The 18,966-nt window shown below is 32.1% G+C and overlaps 2 pseudogenes; both read left to right on the top strand.

Moving 5' to 3' along the window:
• Nucleotides 1–797: 797 nt before the first annotated feature.
• Nucleotides 798–2,712, top strand: LOC111305725 (tubulin alpha chain pseudogene; annotated as a pseudogene).
• A 7,013-nt stretch (nt 2,713–9,725) lies between these two features.
• LOC111305724 (tubulin alpha chain pseudogene) lies at nt 9,726–11,440 on the top strand (annotated as a pseudogene).
• Nucleotides 11,441–18,966: the final 7,526 nt, after the last annotated feature.

The following is an 18,966-nucleotide window of genomic DNA, read 5'->3' as shown; positions in this document are numbered from 1 at the left end:
GTATGCCTTTCTTATAAAAAAACAAACACACACACACACACTTATATATATGTATATATTATTGCAAGAATAAAAATATATATTATTGAATGATGAATTAAATAATAAAAAAAAGTATTAACATCTTTCACTTTTGTACTCTTTTCAAATTGCTATACAAAGTCTAAAAAATATTATGAAATATGTGAAAAAAGAAAAAATAAATTGAAAAAATATTACTTTTCATAAGAACAAAATTGATAGTAGTAACAAAAGTATATCTTGAAAAAAAAGTTGTAAATAAAAAAATTACAATAATAATAGAATATATCTGTAGACACTCCATTTTGTCCGGGATTTTTTGTCAATTGAGACTAATCCAAGTTCAGTTGCAGGGATTTTTATTCATTTGTATTTTAGATTTTTTTATTTCATATTTATCATTTTTATTTTTATTTTATTATTTATTTTCTTTTTCTTTCTTTTGATTATCTGATTAATTAAAAAAAAGAAGGAAAAAAAGATGAAAGATTGAGATTAAGCTTGTGATTGTGATGATTGTTATTTAGATGCTAATCTTTAGCATTGGATGACTAATTGGAATTGAATTGAAACTCTATCAGCATGGGTCTATATATCAACAATGAATGCACAAGCTGAAAGGGGGGAAAAAACAGAGGAAAGATAGAAGAAGAATCCTAATAGGAGAAGGCAGGCATCTTGATACACGCCACAATCTTTTTTTCCAAACAAAAATTGTCGTTTCATTTTCTTAGGATTTTTTTTGGTTTTCTTGAATCTAAAAAAAAAAAAGAGAAATGAGAGAGTGTATTTCGATTCATATCGGTTAGGCCAGTATTCAGGTCAGCAATGCTTGCTGGGAGCTTTACTGTCTCGAGCATGGCATTCAGCCTGATGGCCAAATGCCAAGTGATAAGACTGTTGGTGGAGGAGACGATGCTTTCAACATTTTTTTCAACGAAAGTGGTGCCAGAAAGCACGTTACTCACGCTATATTTGTTGATCTGGAGCCTACTGTTATCGATGAAGTTAGGACTGAAACGTATCGTCAGTTGTTCCAACCTGAGCAACTCATTAGTGGGAAAGAAGATGCTGCCAACAATTTCGCCCGTGGCCATTATATGATTGGAAAAGAGATTGTTGATCTCTGCTTGGATCATATCTGAAAGCTCGGTGATAATTGTACCAGACTCCAAGGGTTCTTGGTTTTCAATGCTGTTGGTGGTGGTATTGGTTCTGGCCTTGGATCTCTTCTCTTGGAACGTCTCTCTATTGACTATGGAAAGAAGTCAAAGCTTGGTTTCATGGTGTATCCTTCACCTCAGGTTTCTACATCTGTTGTAGAGCCTTACAACAGTGTGCTGTCCACTCATTCGCTCTTTGAGCACACTGATGTTGCTGTGCTTCTCGATAATGAAGCCATATATGACATCTGCAGGCATTCTTTGGACATTGAGTGACCCACTTATACCAATCTTAACCGCCTTGTCTTTCAGGTTATCTCATCTCTTACTGCCTCTTTGAGGTTTGATGAAGCTCTGAATGTGGATGTGACCGAGTTCCAGACTAACCTGGTTCCCTATCCCAGGATTCATTTTATGCTTTCCTCCTATGCACTTGTTATTTCAGCCGAGAAGGCTTACCATGAGCAACTATCAGTGGCTGAGATCACCAACAGTGTTTTTGAACCCTCTTCCATAATGGCCAAATGTGACCCACGCCATGGAAAGTACACGGCTTGCTACCTCATGTACCGAGGTGATGTTGTGCCCAAAGATGTGAATGCAACTGTGGCCACCATCAAGACCAAGCGCACAATCCAGTTTGTTGATTGGTGCCCTACTGGATTTAAGTGTGGTATCAATTACTAGCCACCTACAGTTGTTCCAGGAAAAGACCTTGCCAAGGTGCATAGGGCTGTCTGTATGATCTCCAACTTAACCAGTGTTACAGAATTTCCTGCATTGACTACAAATTTGATCTCATGTATGCCAAGCGTGCTTTTATGCACTGGTATGTTGGTGAAGGCAAGGAGGAGAAGGAGAACTAAAGGAAATTTATGCCAAGTTCGTGGTTGTTGTCGTGGTACTTTTGATCTACACACTCTCGCTTTTGTTTTCGGTTACAATTAGTGGAAATCACGGATTTCTCTAGCCTTTTGAAATCAATGCAGAAGAACTTTGGGAAAGTACCAAGGCTGGCAGTTGGAGGCCATCATCTGCTCCAACCACAAATGGTGGGTTTTCCATGCTTATATATTGGCAAGGTTACCACGGGTCAACAAATGGTCTTCCTCCACAGCAGCAACCCTTATTCCGACTCCCACCTGGCTTGCCAATGCCACCTTCCATGCAGCAATCTATGCAATATCTAGCCTTGAATGTGTCATTACGTGTTGCAGCTCCTAACTTGCTAGCTTCTCAGTTTTCTGAAAACAGTCAGTTGCTGCCACCCCTTTGCTCAGAAGGACATGGAGACTGTTCGTGTGTCACCTCCAGAATTGACGTTAGCACCAGACATCTCTACATTTATTCGAAGAAGGGCAGCTGCCTATCCTATGTTTGTGATGATAAAGGGGAATACAGTTAGCAAAACCAGCTTCAAGATAGGCTCACCCAAGACCTTAAACCCGAGACATTCATTAATCAAAACCAAAGCCTTGAGTTGGAACCCATTCAAGAAACAATCGACGCTTGATTCAAAAAGTTGGCCTAAATTGGTTTTGATTCGGGATTAAGCTCAATTTTTGGTAAGATGTTTTCTTTACCATTTTGATTTTTTTTTTGTTCTAACATGTCATTTATTCACTTATTTTATGTTTTTGTGATTTGAAAACATTGTTTAATAATAAAAATAATAATTTAAAAAAAATATATTCTCGAGGAAAAGTTAAAAGTATCAATTTTCCTTGAAAATAAAGTTTTCAAAAAAATGAATTTTTTTTTTAGAAAAAGTTGAAACTATCAATTTTCCTCGAAATTAAAGTTTCCAAAAAGTATTTTTGGGAAAAAGTTGAAAGTATCAATTTTCTTTAAAAATAAATTTTCAAAAAAAAGGGGTTTTTGAGGAAAAGTTGAAAGTATCAATTTTTCTCGAAATTAAAGTTTCCAAAAAATATTTTTCCCTGCACATAAACAATCATTCTTTTCTTCTTTTTTTATTTTTTTATGTTAAATAATCCGATGATGGAGCCTCTGTAAGTGAAACAGTAGTTTTCTTGCATACTCCTAAGGTGAGGGAATTTTTTCAATTTTTTGCTAAAAGTATTAGAGTCAATTGATAAAAATTTTCAATAATTAATTACTTGGTAAAATTTTAAGGTTCATTGGATAACATAAATTTAAGCTGGTACCATCTTTTGATGGGCATTGTGAGGGTGCTATAACCTTCTTCACATGTAACCGAACTCTCGAACCCTGTTCTGATTAGTAGAGTTGAACCTATTCTTTTAGGAACCCTTAAACTTAGGTGTTCCCTGAAAAGACAGATTCCTTAGGTGGCCAATCGCACCTAGATAAAAAAGATTGGTGACGACTTTCTTAAGTCAATGTTTAGCGATAGATCCCTGGATCTAGACGTTATGACAGCTTGGCAACTCCACTGGGGATTTTGAGAGTCAGGCCAACAAATAATTTGTGTTATCCAAAAGCCTAATAAAATTGAACCTGTTTGTATATATGTGTTATTATTCATTCATGTTTATTTACCTTGTTAATTATGTCATTCATATGCATGTGAATAACATGAGCTCTATACCCGAGCTCCGTCCCTCTAGGAGGGAGTAAAGTACCTATTGCTTTCATGAGATCTAATGCCTCCACAGTGGCTAGCGAAATACTCCCACTCAAATTGAACCTTTTTCGTTTGTAGCCTATAATGGGTGAAGATTAGGGTGCCTTACTAGTTTGTGATGGACAAAGATGTAAGGAGCAATTTGAAAACCTTTAGACTTTGAGCTTAAACCACATATAGTGAGCCTTAAGAGTGCCTAAACCTAGGATAGAGCCCTTTCTACCCAATGATAGATATACCTTAAAATTAAGACACAAAAAGGGTGTTTATCTAATTATTTTGATTGTTTAACTTTGTGCATCATTTTCATTATCATATGTAACATTGTGCATCAGCATCACTTTCATTTCATCCATTGAACTAACTATGTTATTTTTTTGATTGTATGCATCTGCATTACTTTCATGATCATGTTTTAACACAATCATTTGCATCCATTTCATATTAGATTTCATTCAAAAAAATGTACATTTCATTCGTGCATCAAAGCATTATACATAAAGTATAGCATAACATTTTTAATCATAATTGTGGTGCTAAAGGTTCAAGGATAGCTCTATCTAGTGAGAATCCTGCCCATCGATACAACACAAGATCCAGAGCCAGACAAATAGAGCAGAAAAATTCTCACAGATTTGAAAAAAATAAAAAAAGCACAGGAAAAGATTAAAAGTGAGTTAAGTAAGATTTTGGATACTCTTAATAAGCTGAACAAGGGAAAAAGAGTTGAAGAAGATACAAGCCAACAAGTTCCCTCATTGCAAGAAGTGGCTGACCCTTTATATTCTCCAAGTTTTGGCCCACCTCAAGCCCAGTCTACTCAAAAGATTTCACCATAACACTTCATATATCCAACATATCCTGGAATACCGTCAGCTTCCAACCTAAGGCATTATAATAACTATGTAAATTTTATCTTTTTTGAAAAGATAGTAGAACCAATTCTTGATCTAGATGGTCTGAAAGAGAAGGAGAGAAAAAAGGTAAAAGTGGAAACTCAGAAAAGCTTCAAGATTAGTATGCTAGAGCAAAGGCTACGGGCTGTGAAAGGATTTGATTTTTATGGGTCAGTTGATGCTGCTGGACTCTACCTAGTCCCTGATGTGGTCATTTCTCATAAGTTCAAAGTACCAAAATTTAAAAAATATGACGGTACGAAGTGCCCCAGAACTCACATCATCATGTATTATCGAAAGATGACAGCTCATGCTCATGATGAAAAACTCTTAATGCATGTCTTTCAGGATAGCTTTATTGGCTCTGCAACCAGATGGTATGTTCAGCTAGACAGAACTCGCATTCGCTCTTGGAGTGATATGGCACATGACTTCATCAGTCAATATCGACATATTATCGATTTGGCCCTTGATCGTTTGTCTTTACAAAATCTGGAGAAAAAGGCAAACGAGTCTTTTAAAGAGTATGCCTAGAGATGGAGGGATGTTGCTTCTTAAGTACAACCTCCTCTAACTGAGAAAGAAACTACAGTGTTATTTGTCAGCACTTTGAAGTCTCCCTATTATGAAAAGATGATAGGGAATGCAACAAAGAATTTTGTCCACATGGTGATCTCTGGAGAAATTATTGAAAGTGCCATAAAAAATGGCAAGTTGAAAAGAAGAGAAACAAGAAGGCATCAAAAAAGAAAGAAGCTCAAGCTCAAGCTGTGAGCTTTGATAAACAACAATTTAGGGGTTATCAACCCTATCCACCCCAAGGTTACTCTCCATACTATCTTGCTGTGAATAATGCCTCATCCTACCCATACTAGCTAGCTCCACAACCACCTTATTCATCTACATACCAATTAATTTTTAGCCTTCAAGATCTTATATATAGCCTTACCATTCAAGCTCCTGCAAGAACCCAAATTCGCCCTATTAACCAAGCAAGTGGTTCACGAGAACAACGGACCACTCGAGAAAAACTTGTATTTGATCCAATCCCCATGACTTATACAGAGTTATATCGAAAACTCTATAATAGCCATTTGATTGCCCCCAGCTAGGTGGAGCCGCTTAAATCACCCTATCCAAAGTGGTATGATCCTACAACCCGCTGAGACTATCATTATGGAATTACTGGCCATTCTACTAAAAATTACACTGCTTTAAAGCATAAGGTGCAACAGTTGATCAATGATGGAATGGTAAGTTTTTATCAAGGAAAAGCAACAACACCTAATGTTAGTGTTCTGAGTGAAAGTCAAGAACAGAAAGGATCCGGAGAGTCACAATGACTTGAAGGGCAAGATGTCAATAGAGATTCTTCACCTGATCATATAGAGGGATAATTTTTAAGAATGGAGATAAGGCTGGTTGAATGTTTTTTTTGTCATTTTAAAATTTCTTTTCGAGTCATGTTAGATTTTTTTTTTGCAATATGACTTCACTTGTTATCATCTTAATAAAGGCAAGTTAATGCATTTCATTACATTTTTCTCTTTCACTTGACCATTACTCCATGTTTTGTTACCTTTCATAACTTTATGCTCCCATTCTTAAATTTTAGATGATGAATATTTAGACAATGATAACAATAATTCTGAAATTTAATTTTGAGAACTCATCCACATTAATATGAGGAGATGATTTGAGCAAAAAAAAAAAGGTAAGCCATTACCAGAGGTGAAAGAGATATGTCTTGAAGATATGTAATCTTTTATACAGGATTATGAGCTTTGTTAAATAGATGATGTTCAAGAAAAGTATTCACAATTGAGATGAAAAATGGCCATCTTTCTTTTACCATTCGAAAAACCATTTATTGCTATCCCTTTGAGCCTATTATGATTTTTTTTCGGAGGAACCCCAACCAAGGATCACCTTCTACACTGGGGGGTAATTTTTGAAAAAATCACAAAAGATCTCAAAAATGAAAAAAAAAAGAAAAAAAAACAAATGCCACACATGACTTGAGGTAAAGTAATGAGAATCTTTTGTGTGAGGAAAAAAAAAGTAGTGAAACAATGTGTGGCAAAATGCCAAGTTGTATCAAATGATCCTTCGATCTTGAACTTTTTTAATATATGTTTTGAGCCTATTATATCTATTTTTTTTATGACCCTTCATCTTGACCTACATTACAACCTTGAAAAGCTCATTTGGATTAAGTGTAAATGCTTAACTTGAATGATCATATGTTGAGCGAATGTATACTCATGATGAAACAATGAAATCATGCTACATTGCTCTAAAGTTGGATGTATGAAAGATATCAACAACGGATGAAAAATGAGTAAAAAGAAAAGAAGATGATGAAAAAAAAAGAAAAAAAAAGAAAAAAAAAAGAAAGAAAGAAGGAAAAAATGAAAAAATGAGATTCAAATTGAAAACCTGAAAGGGTGATTTTTGTAGAAAAAAAAGATCCAGGTCAAATGGCTCACACGAATAGAATATCAAAGACATCTGAAGATCCCTCAAAGACTGGGGTAAAGTTCGCCAAGCTCAAGATGACTTCAACAGTAAATGGAATGAGTTTTTAAAAAAGAATCCTAGATTAATGTTGAGAATTGTTTGAATATTCATCATTTGGACATACCATCCATCCCAATGACATGTATCCAATTTATTTCCTTTCCCATTTGCTTTGTACCAAAACAGATCTTCATTGATTATCTTTACCATAATTCACCTTGTGTTCTTTTATTGTTTCACCCCTAGAATGAATTGAAAAAATGCTTGATTGCATTGTATTTGTCAAGAATTGAAATGATAATGAATGAATGAATATGTGCTTAAAAGAGTCTTGCATTCATTTGAAAAAAAATCTAAGATGATAGTCGTAACAAAATGAAGAAATGGTCGAAACCTAAAAGAGATGATGAAAAAAGACAAATGATGTGATCAAATGAAGAATATGATGATGGATTAGACAATAAAATGAAGATGAGGTAAATCTTGAAAAATGGTATAATCAAGTGATGAATATGAGGATATATTGGTCGATATAACCTATGAGTTATGATTAAGTGATGAAAATGATATAGGGCAATAGACGAAATTGGTGCTGAGAAGCTTATAAACGATGACCAAGTGACGATGATGAAATTTGTTTTGAAATGGCTAGTATTGAGAAGCTTATAAACGATGACCAAGTGACAGAAGATGAAATTTATTTTGAAATGGTTAGTGCTGATAAGCCTGGCATGTGGGGTAATAGGTAAAATTTGTTAGCGCTGAGAAACCTTCGGATAGTGATCAAGTAATGGAAACAATGATGATAAATTGATGAAGCTTGTTCTAAAATGTTGAGAAGCTAAATAAAGGAAGAGTGTGAGATGATAGGGTCTTGAGGACCACATACCATAATTATTTTAGAATTTTATGACATAGATGTCTGCATTACATGCATCATTAGGTCATCATTGCTTGAATAATACATGCACATGATTTGATGAATTAAACTTTGTTTGGACATGCATGGCACTATGAGAGTATAGGTTGCCGCATTTGCATCATTAAGACCGCATTTGCATATTTGGTCATGACATTCATTCATGCAAATTTTTGAGTCATTTAAAAAAATTATGAATATTTTGATGAGAAGTTTTGAGAACTCCAATGAGAATCTTTAAGTTTCAAAATGAGAATTTTTGAGGAGTGAAACCCTAAAGTTCGTCGAATGTGAATCTTTGAACAAATGAAAAGTTTTGAACTTTTGGATGTGAATCTCCAAAATACAAAGCTTCATTTTTTTTTTTGGATGTGAATTTCTAATGTTTCAAATAAGAACCTTTAAACTTAGATGCGAAACTCTAAGTTTTATTACATGTGAGCCTTTGAACTCAAATGAGAAGCTTTGAATTTTTGGATGAGATCCCAAGCTTGCCAAATGTGAACATTTAAAAAGCTTTGAACTTTTGGATGTGAGCCTCCAAAATTCAAATGAGGATCTTTGATGCGAGTCTTGCAAGTTGCAAATACAAATCTTGAGATCTTACAAATTTGAATGAAATTAAAATTTTGATAATCAAATTCCAGTAAATTCTTACGAAGTTGGAAAGTTCTTGGGAATCTAAACCTATGAATGTGAACTTAAATTGTGAATCTTTCAGTTTCCATTACAAAATTTCTTCAATCATGATCTATAACTCTTTTGGACATGATTGTCAAGGAGCCATTTATTTTTTAAAGTTTTGTTGCCTCTGTTTAGAGGAGCAATTTACTTTTCAAAGTCATGGTGCCTCTATTTAGAGGAGCAATTTACTTTCTCAAAGTCGTGATGCCTCTATTTAGAGGAGCAATTTACTTTTCAAAAGTCATGGTGCCTTTGTTTAGAGGAGTAATTTACTTTTCAAAGTCGTGGTGCCTCTGTTTAGATGAGCAATTTACTTTCCAAAGTCGTGGTGTCTTGTTTAGAGGAGCAATTTACTTTTCAAAGTCGTTGAGCCTCTGTTTAGAGGAGCTTTGATAAAAAAAAATAAAAAAAACAAAAAAAAACAAAAAATTGCTTCTGTTTAAGAGAGCTTTGTTTATATTTCTCAAAGTCGTTGAGCCTCTGCTTAGAGGAGCTTTGATCAAATTTTAAAAAAAAGTAAAAAAAAAATACCTTTGTTTAGAGAAGCTTTGTTTATGTTTCTCAAAGTCGTTGAGCCTCTGCTTAGAGGAGCTTTGATCAAAATTTTAAAAAAAAAAGGTAAAACAAAATGGGTAAAAAAAAATCCAGTTGAGTCTTGAATGGGTGTCTAGTCTTTGTACAATTTTTGTTTCACAAAAAATATGCAAAGAAGGGCAGCTGTAGACACCCCATTTTGTCCGAAATTCTTTGTCAATTGAGACTAATCCAAGTTCAGTTACAGGGATTTTTATTCATTTGTATTTTAGATTTTTTTATTTCATATTTATCATTTTTATTTTTATTTTATGATTTATTTTCTTTTTCTTTCTTTTGGTTATCTGATTAATTAAAAAAAAAGGAAAAAAAAAGCTGAAAGATTGAGATTAAGCTTGTGATTGTGATGATTGTTATTTAGATGCTAATCTTTAGCATTGATGACTAATTGGAATTGAATTGAAACTCTATCAGGATGGGTCTATATATCAACAATGAATGCACAAGCTGAAAGGGAGGAAAAAAAACAGAAGAAAGATAGAAGAAGAATCCGAATAGAAGAAGGCAGGCGTCGTGATACATGCCACAATCTTTTTTTCCAAACAAAAATTATCGTTTCATTTTCTTAGGAGTTTCTTTGCTTTTCTTGAATCTAAAAAAAAAAAGAGAAATGAGAGAGTGTATTTTGATTCATATCGATCAGGTCGGTATTCAGGTCGACAATGCTTGCTGGGAGCTTTACTGTCTCGAGCATGGCATTCAGCCTGATGGCCAAATGCCAAGTGATAAGACTGTTGGTGGAGGAGACGATGCTTTCAACACCTTTTTCAGTGAAACTGGTGCTGAAAAGCACGTTTCTCGCGCTATATTTATTGATCTGGAGCCTACTGTTATCGATGAAGTTAGGACTGGAACGTATCGTCAGCTACTCCACACTGAGTAACTCATCAGTGGAAAAAAAGTTGCTGCCAACAATTTCGCCCGTGGCCATTATACAATTGGAAAAGAGATTGTTGATCTCTGCTTGGATCGTATCCGAAAGCTTGCTGATAACTGTACCAGACTCTAAGGGTTCTTGCTTTTCAATGCTGTTGGCGGTGGTACTGGTTCTGGCCTTGGATCTTTTCTCTTGGAGCGTCTCTCTGTTGACTATGGAAAGAAGTCAAAGCTTGGTTTCACGGTGTATCCTTCACCTCAGGTTTCTACATCTATTGTAGAGCCTTACAACAGTGTGCTGTCCACTCATTCGCTCTTTGAGCACACTGATGTTGCTGTGCTTCTCGATAATGAAGCCATATATGACATCTACAGGCGTTCTTTGGACATTAAACGACCCACTTATACCAATCTTAGCCGCCTTGTCTCTCAGGTTATCTCATCTCTTACTGCCTCTTTGAGGTTTGATGGAGTTCTGAATGTGGATGTGATCGAGTTCCAGACTAACCTGGTTCCCTGTCCCAGGATTCATTTTATGCTTTCCTCCTATGCACCTGTTATTTCAGCCGAGAAGGCTTACCATGAGCAACTATCAGTGGCTGAGATCACCAACAGTGCTTTTGAACCCTCTTTCATGATGGCCAAATGTGACCCATGCCATGGAAAGTACATGGCTTGCTGCCTCATGTACCGAGGTGATGTTGTGCCCAAAGATGTGAATGCAGCTGTGGCCACCATCAAGACCAAGCGCACAATCCAGTTTGTTGATTGGTGCCCTACTGGATTTAAGTGTGGTATCAACTACCAGCCACCTACAGTTGTTTTAGGAAGAGACCTTGCCAAGGTGCATAGGGCTGTCTGCATGATCTCCAACTCAACCAGTGTTGCAGAAGTGTTTTCCTGCATTGACTACAAATTTGATCTCATGTATGCCAAGCGTGCTTTTGTGCACTGTTATGTTGGTGAAGGCAAGGAAGAGAAGGAGAACTAAAGGGAATCTGCGCCAAGCTCACGGTTGCTGTCGTGGTACTTTTGATCTGCACACTCTCGCTTTTGTTTTCGACTACAATTAGTGGAAATCACGAATTTCTCCAGCCTTCTGAAATTAATGCAGAAGAACTTTGGGAAAGTACCAAGGTTGGCAGCTGAAGGCCATCATCTGCTCCAACCACAAATGGTGGGTTTTCCATGCTTATATATTGGCAAGGTTACCACGGGTTAACAAATGGTCTTTCTCCACAGCAGCAACCCTTACTTTGACTTCCACCTGGCTTGCCAATGCCACTTTCCATGCAGCAATCTATGCAATATCTAGCCATGAATGTGTCATTACCTGTTGCAGCTCCTAACTTGCCAGCTTCTTAGTTTTTTGAAAACAGTCAGTTGCTGCCACCCTTTTGCTCAAAAGGACATGGAGACTGTTCGTGTGTCACCTCCAGAATTGACGTTAGCACCAGACATCTCTACATTTATTCGAAGAAGGGCAGCTGCCTATCCTATGTTTGTGATGATAGAGAGGAATACAGTTAGCAAAACCAGCTTCAAGACAGGCTCACCCAAGACCTTAAACTTGAGTCATTCATTAATCAAAACCAAAGCCTTGAGTTGGAACCCATTCAAGAAACAATCTAGGCCTGATTCAAAAAGTTGGCCTAAATTGGTTTTGATTCGGGATTAAGCTCAATTTTTGGTAAGATGTTTTCTTTCTCGTTTTGATTTTTTTTTTTGGTTCTAGCATGTCATTTATTCACTTATTTTATGTTTTTGTGATTTAAAAACATTGTTTAATAATAAAAATAATAATTTCAAAAAAAAATATTCTCGAGGAAAAGTTGAAAGAATCAATTTTCCTTGAAAATAAAGTTTCCAATAAAATGAATTTTGTTTTTAGGAAAAGTTAAAAGTATCAAGTTTCCTTAAAAATAAATTTTCAAAAAAAAAAGGTTTTTGAGGAAAAGTTGAAAGTATCAATTTTTCTCGAAATTAAAGTTTCTAAAAAATATTTTCCCTGCACATAAACAATCATTCTTTTCTTCCTTTTTATTTTTTTTATGTTAAATAATCTAACGATGGAGCCTCTGCAAGTGAAACAGTAGTTTTCTTGCATACTCCTGAGGTGAGAAAATTTTTTCAATTTTTTGCTAAAAGTATTAGAGTCAATTGATAATAATTTCCAATAATTAATTACTTGGTAAAATTTTAAGGCTCATTGGATAACACAAATTTAAGCTAGTACCATCTTTCGATGGGTGTTGTGAAGGTGATATAACCTTTCTCACACGTAACCGAACTCCCGAACCCTGCCCTGTTCTGGTTAGTGACTTGAACCTATTCTTTTAGGGACCCTTAAACTTAGGTGTTCCCTGAAATGACAGATTCCTTAGGTAGCCAATCGCACCTAAATAAAAAATATTAGTGGTGACTCTCTTAAGTCAATGTCTAGCGATAGATCCCCGGATCTAGACGTTATGATAATATCTTAGAAAAAAAAGTTACAAATAGAAAAATAAAAAATTGATATAACACATTACATTTGTAATCTTAAATTTATAAAAGAATTTTTTAGTGGCAATTAAAATTGAATAGGTAAGTTTCAATTTTATTTTTAATTTAAAAAGGATATAATAAATGATAAAAATGAAATCAAATTTTTTGCATATATTTGAGATAAAAATTTGATAATTAGAATTAAGATAGATATAATCCTTTTAATGGTTTTATTATTTAAAGGTTTAATATAAAAAGTTGTCTGAATTTTCAATATCTTACATGAAGTTGTTTGAATTTTCAATGTCTTACGTAAATTTTTGAAAAAATAATTTTTCATTGATTCAAATCAAGATAAAAAAAAAAAGATTGTTGAAAATTTTTATAAACTTGATCTTTGTAATTTTTAAATATGTTGAAAGATTTTGATAATTAAATAATTTCTTAAATAGGGTTATTTGATAAATAACTAAAATTATATATTATGAAAATAAAACCTATATTTCATATTTTTAATTTTTAAAAACATATCTCTATATTGATTTGATTTTCAATTATAATTTGAATAATTTTGATATTTGAATAAATTTAAGATTATCTAATTTGTAATTAAAAGAAACTATCTAACTCTTTTAAAAAAAAATTTTCACATAGGTATCTATGTGATAAACCTTATGAGGAGTTAATGTATGTTGTAATCACTACAGAGGATTAGGCTTTTAGTAATATTTTTTTTCACATTTAGCGGCGTTTATAAATGCCACCAAAAGATTAGTGACGTTGGCCAAAAATGTCGCTGAGAATGTCGCTTATATCTGCATCAAAAAAAATAGTGATATTTTTAGAAAAACGTAGTTAACTTAGTGGCATTTTTATTATAAACACCACAAAATTTAAAGACATTTATAGTAGAAAACACCACTAAATTTAGTAGCGTTTATAGTAGAAAGTGCTGTTACATTTTTGTATTTAGAGGCATTTTTAGGTATAAATGCCTCTAAATTAATAAATTTATTTTTTAAAAAAAATTTTAATATTGATTATTATCATTAAATAAAAAATATTAAAAGAAATAAAAATGAACTTAAATTCATAAACTAAATATTATAAATACATAATTCGTTCAAATATGGATGGAACACAAAGTTTAATATATGCAATAACATTTAAATTATTTTAGTACATTAATAAAAAATTTAAAATGTATGAAATTGATAACTGCATAGATTTGAAACACTATCATTTGATGAAATATTTTTCTCACCTTGGTCACTACCATGTTCTGTTGTTGATGGTTTTCATGCACAATGAATCCTTTCAAGCAAGATTAAGTTGTTTTATTAAACATCATGTTTGGAAAAATAAACAAAACAAATGCCAAGATGAGATGAAAAAAAAACATAATAGACTATTTCAGAATGGTTTTCTAAAGATGTCTTGAATGAATCAACAAATTCATGTTAACAAGAAACAATTTTTTAGTAATTTAAAAAATATTTTATTAAAAAAAAACTAAACTTAAAATTTTATTCATGTTTGCAACTAAATTCAACATTCAATTTCAAATTTTTCAGAGAAAAAACCGTATTTCTTTCACTTTCTGTTCTATCTTAATTTTTCTCACTAACCATACAAAATCAAACTCAAAATTGCAATAATGAAATAAATTGGTAAAAAAAAGAAAATGAATGGTTAAACACTAAAAATTGTCAATGTTGAAATGGAGCTTACCAACAAAGCTTGAATGGAGGCAGAAACGCAACAAATCATACAAGAAGTTTAAGGATATAACCCAACAAATTAGACTGAAAGTTTAGGGATTTAACCTAAAATGCAAGAAAGCTAACTTGAAATTTGCCAAAACAAAAAGAAAGAATATGAAAATTGACCATAAAATGACTGAAACTTAGGTAAAAAATGAGAAGAAAGTGACCTAAAATGAGCAGAAATGAAAGAAATGAGTAAGAGAAAGAAAAGCAAAAAGGGGTCTCGCGAGTTTGAAATTTAAGTAAAATTTAGCAGCGAAAAAGTATGATTATTGAAGGCATTTTTAGCTAAAAATGCCTTCAATAATCCTCTCTAATTTTTTAGGGATTATTCTAAAGCATTTTTGGCCAAAAAATACATTAAATAATCTTTTACAAAAAATTAAATAGGGTTATTCAAGGCATTTCTGGCAAAAAATGCCTTGAATAATCACGTTCCTTTTTTTTTTTTGGATTATTCAAAGGTGTTTTTCCACTAAAAATGCCTTCAATAATCCTCTCTAATTTTTTTAAAAATTATTTAAGGTGTTTTTGGTCAAAAAAGCCTTGAATAATCCTCTTCCATTTTTTTTTAGGATTATTCAAGGCAAAAATTAAATAGGGTTACAAGGCGCTTTTAGCTAAAAATACCTTGAATAATCTCTTTTATTTTTTTTTGAAGATTATTCAAGGTATTTCTGGCTAAAAGTGCCATGAATAATCTTTTAAAAAATTGAATGGGGTTATTCAAATCGTTTTTGACCAAAAACACTTTGAATAATCCTCATCCATTTTTTTGGGATTATTCAAAGCATTTTCTACAAAAAAAACATCTTCAATAATCCCCTTTATTTTTTGAGAGGATTATTCAAGGTGTCTTTTGCTAGAAAATGCATCGAATAATCCCTTAAAAAATTGAAAGAGATTATTTAAGGCGTTTTCTGACAAAAAATGCTTTGAATAATCTCCTGCCTTATTTTGGGATTATTCAAGGGATTTTTAGCCAAAAACGCCTTGAATAATCCCCTTCATTTTTTATTGGGGATTATTTCAAGGTATTTTTGACCAAAAATACCTTGAATAATCTCTTGCTAAAAATAGTGGAGCAGTTCAGTCGGTTAGAGCATATTGTTATTAATTATAAGGTCCTAAGTTCAAACCCTCCCTCTAGCATTTTTAAGATTTTTTAAGGAGTATAAAAAAGCTTGTTAGCGGCATTTACATTATAAACGTTGCTATATTTATAAAAGTCAAAGTACATAGCGATGTTTAGGTCAACAAACGCTACAAAAATATATTTTTATTGGCGTTTTTAAATCAAAAGATCGCTAGATAAAAATTTAGTGACGTTTTATAAAAAAAAAAAAAAAAGCCTCTAATCTTATAAAAACATGGAACTTTGTGGCGTTTATTTAAAAATGCTGCTAAAAAACAGCCACTAAACCTTTATTATTATTTTTTTTTAGTGAATCTAATATATATATATATATATATATGTAGATGATTTTTAGTGTGAATATATATTATGTTGGAAATATTTGACTGTATTTATAATTTTTATTTTTTAAGAATTATCTAAAGGTATATTTGATAGATAAAGTTGGTTTTTTTAGTTGAAAGAAAAACTTTGAATAATTAAAAATTTTTCAAATAAATATATCTTAAAAAAGATTTGGATAACCAATGATTTTTTAAATACATTTATTTAATCCATAAATAAAAAATAAAAAATAGTTTTACTTATTTAAATAAAATATTACAAAAATAATGTTTTATCTATTTAATTATTTTAAATCTAAATTGATTTTTCATTTAAATTTTAAAAATTTTAGATAATTCAATAAATTTTGAAATATATTTTTTGATAAATAGTATAAAATTAGGAAATATCTTATGTGTCATTGTAAAAATAAATTTTAAAAATTTTTCTATGTGTTGAAAAGAGAAACTATTCATATAAATGTCCATATCAACAAATCTTATTTGGTCATCGTGTATGTTGTAATATAATATATATGATTATGAAACGGTATTAGTGATTTTAAAAGACAATTATTAGAAATACAGTTGTCATTTTTTAAAAAGATGATAAGATAATATACTTAAGTAAAATTAACTTTTGAGACTTTATCTTGAAAGATTATTGTGAGAATTCTTGAGTGAAGGAACTTTTTCATAATTTTGACTTGGAAAATTTTGGGAAACTATTGATCACCAAATATTTTTATTTTATTTTTAAATAAAAGGTTTAATTTTTTTTTTGTTTTTTTAAATGGTGAGATTTTGTGACAATAAAAAAGAATTGACGAAATTATTTTTAAATGTTAAAATTAAGATTATTTTATCAAAGTAAAAACATAAAAAGTGATTAATTAGTATCATTTTTTAATGGACATGTTAATGCATCTTTTACGATCATACTCACCAACTCAAACTCTGTTTTTTGTAAATAAAAAATTATTTTTTATAAATCTTAATTAATTTTAAAATTTTATAAAAAGATAAATTTTCTTTGGTTGCCAATCACATCAAATATTGTTGGTGGCAGCTTGTGATTTTAAAATCGTCAAGCAGCTAAGTTCCCAGATAAATCATTTTAACACACACCATATATGATGAGAAAAATGAACCTAAAGTTAAATAACATTTGCAGCACGCTCTAAACTTATATTTCCTCGTATCACTACTTTCGATTTTATACCCATGGGGTTCTATATAAAAAAAACGGCAATCAATTGCTTTACCACTGCAATTTATATAGGTCTCATTTAGTATTCCTAGTGAAAGTTTTTGCGTTTTAAAATTGCTTTTGACCCAATTTTAATATAAATAATAAAAAAATGACTTTTCAATTTAAAAACCTGATTTATAGATCCAAATTAAATACTCTTTAAGCGATGTTTTTGAGGTGAAAATATTTGTTTGGGGATAGAAAATCATTATATTGTCATTATATTTTTTAAAAGTCTATTATTCTATGCCTATATTTTTCCCAGATTTGATGTACAATATGATAAACATTCAAATTATTTATAGTGCTTAGCAAAACCAAAGAAATGTTTAGCTCCTATGATTTAGGATTTTAACCTGTTCATAGCAAAATCAGAGGATATATTTCAATTGTTAAGTTCAATGATAAATCAGATAATGAAAATGATTTGTAGTTTAGCCAAACCAAAGAATAGTTTAGCAGCTATAATTTAGGATAAAAAATAATCTAATCAAAGTTCTTCCTTCCGTAGTGAAAATGAGTAAAAAAAAAAAAGTCATCTCCATAGAAGATCACAAGAATTTTGTGATATTTTAATGATGTTTGAACTGAACTCAATCTGCATATGAGATTCTGAAATTTTTAATTGTTTTTGTGTGGATTTCACTTGATGGGTGAAAGGAAAATTGCAAAGTGAAGTTTCTCAAGACTAGTTGGCAGCTACCAGTTAGTCAAACTCATGGTTGTTTAATTTGTTAATGAGATGAGGGAAAGTTATCCTTTTTTTTTTTTCCTAAATGTAATTATAACTTAGCCAATTAATGGATGAAAACAAGTTTCTGGTATGTTTCATGATCATAGCTATTTAGCTAAATAATTTGTTACTGATATTATTCTAATTGTTCAAATATATAACCACTGTGGCCGGTGAATTATGAACATTGAATGTGCTGAGGACTGTTTGCTACATAATGCAGCAAAAGAATAATAAGAATCACATGCTGATATATGCATGACTGTTAGATATGGTAGAGGTTCCTTAAACCAACCAGTCCAAAACATGAAACTTAGTCGCCGGTTCCCAATGGCCATGTTTGTCAACCATTGAATTGGGATCAATTGGTTGAATACAAAAGTGAAAGAGAAAAATCCAGTTTACAGCTTAAGGAAGATAGAATTTTCCAAATTACACTCAAACTTGATATATTTTTCAAAATTTTTTAATCCAGGGTGTCTATATATAGTTGTTACTATATGTGACAGCAAATTATCCTGCTTTAGAGAATTTGACAAAAAAGAATTCTGCAACATCCTACAAAGATGCCCTTTTATTTTTCCATTCAGGTAGGTGAATTCAGTTGGGGGAGGTTGCAGTAGCTATTTATTGGTAAACACCAGATTCATCATTTAATTTTTACTTGCTGAGTGAGCTTCCCGGATTATTTTTTTTTTCTTTAAGAATTTTATATTTCTATAGGGTTTTCATTAATAAATAGCTTCACTTGCAGCCTTTTCCCTTAGCTTCTACGTCAGGGGTCAAATATAAGAAAGTTTACAGCACATAATTTTTCACCTCCTTGGCATTGCATTATTGCATGTTTGTATTTCATTTTGGTTTTGCAGCATTTCCTCTATTTCATTCTCCATTATGTACGCCTATTGATTCTCCTCCTTCCGCTATTGATTCCCCATTGATCATGACCCATTTTAGTGGGAATTCAGATTTTTTTTTAAGGTATCTAC

Source organism: Durio zibethinus, chromosome 21, assembly GCF_047325235.1.
Source record: "Durio zibethinus cultivar Kanyao isolate XHJ-2024 chromosome 21, ASM4732523v1, whole genome shotgun sequence".
Lineage (NCBI taxonomy): Eukaryota > Viridiplantae > Streptophyta > Magnoliopsida > Malvales > Malvaceae > Durio > Durio zibethinus.
The sequence above is the reverse complement of the archived record's forward strand: the minus strand, read 5'-3'. Positions and strand labels throughout refer to the sequence as shown.